General features: G+C 41.8%; 1 non-coding gene across 1 annotated transcript; it reads right to left on the bottom strand.

The window, feature by feature from the left end:
- Positions 1 to 811: 811 nt before the first annotated feature.
- LOC111919181 (small nucleolar RNA R71) lies at positions 812 to 918 on the bottom strand. The gene has a single exon (XR_002859427.1). It is a non-coding gene; the product is annotated as a small nucleolar RNA R71 (small nucleolar RNA).
- Positions 919 to 1,516: the final 598 nt, after the last annotated feature.

Genomic DNA, 1,516 nt, shown 5'->3' on the forward strand with positions numbered 1-1,516 from the left:
TTCTGCCTTGAACTCGCCGAGTGCAGTCGAAGCTACTCGGCGAGTCCATCGCTGTTTCATAGTTTTCGTATTTTAATTTATTTTTGTTCTTTTTACGCGTTTGTCTTGTTTTAATTGCAGGAATTACATGACCAGAGGATCCAACACACCCTTGGTTCCTCCATTTGAAGACCCAGAATCCGCTTTAAGGAAAAACAAAGGCAAGGAGGTTGAAAGCTCTAATACACCTAAGAAGTCACCTTTGACGAGCTTGAAGACGGTTTTTGGAAAGAAAAAGAACAAGAAGACAGGAGAGACCAGCAGTTGAAAGAGCGAAAAGAGTAAGTTAGAGAATATTGAAGATAATCCTAAAGAAGCCGAATTTGAATACATCTACGAAACCGAATATGAAGAAGAAAGCCACTTTGAAGGCGAACTAGCTAATCCCGTGGCTAACATCGATGAAGTTCCCATGGGCGAATGGAAGAAGAGGATACGAGATGATACCGGCCCGGGACTTGTGCAAACTGCAATTCCCGCAACTGCCACTTTTGAGCTAAAGGGTCACATAGTTGCCCAACTCAAGGAGATCCCCTTCTACGGAAAAGACCACGAAGATGCCTATAAACACTTGGATGAAGTCAATGATGTAGCTGATTATTTTAATGTTCCAAATGTGCCTCGTGAAACCCAGCTGCTTCGTATGCTTCCAGTTACATTCAAAGGTGTTGCAAAGGATTGGCTCAAGTCACTCCCTCCCGGATCCATCACTACATGGGCTAAGATGAAAGAAGAATTTATTGACCAGTTTTGCTCACCTTCAAAAATAGCCAAGTTGAAGAAAGCTATTGCCAACTTTGAACAACAACCTAGAGAGTCCCTTTATGAGGCATGGGAGAGATACAAAAGTCTACTAAGGAATTTCCCACATCATGATCTTAATAGCCAACAAGAAGTCTCCATTTTCTATGATGGATTCAATGTAACAACTAGGTAGCTCCTTGACTCGCAAGGACCCCTCACAAAGAAGGCACCCCCGGTGATCAAGGAATTAATTGAGGAGTTATGTAAACACTCAAGAGAATATCATTACCCATGAAATGAAGTAAGTAGGGGGGTAGTGAACATTGTTAACGATAGCATGGTGACAATGATGGCTAAACTAGATAGTTTAGATAGGAGGATGACTAAGATGGATCAAACAATCCACGCTATATGGGTAGGATGTGAGAGTTGTAGAGGACCTCACCTCACTAAAGATAGTGATTTGGCTGAGAATGGAAACAAGAGGGCTCAAGTATTGTATTTAAGTGGCGACAGATTTGATGATAATTGGCGAAAACCGAAGAAGGAATGGCTCCCGTATGACGAGTACAAAAAGGCAAAAGAGGATAAATACAAGCAAAAAGAACGGGGTTTCTATCAAAAGGAGGAGCAGGTTATGGAAAAGAAAGCTGATTTGGAAGAGATGCTTACAAGATTCGTAGCCGCATCCGAGAAATGACATAATGATACCGATGCTACACATAAAGATCAA

This window comes from Lactuca sativa, chromosome 4 (assembly GCF_002870075.4).
Source record: "Lactuca sativa cultivar Salinas chromosome 4, Lsat_Salinas_v11, whole genome shotgun sequence".
In the NCBI taxonomy this organism is placed as follows: domain Eukaryota; kingdom Viridiplantae; phylum Streptophyta; class Magnoliopsida; order Asterales; family Asteraceae; genus Lactuca; species Lactuca sativa.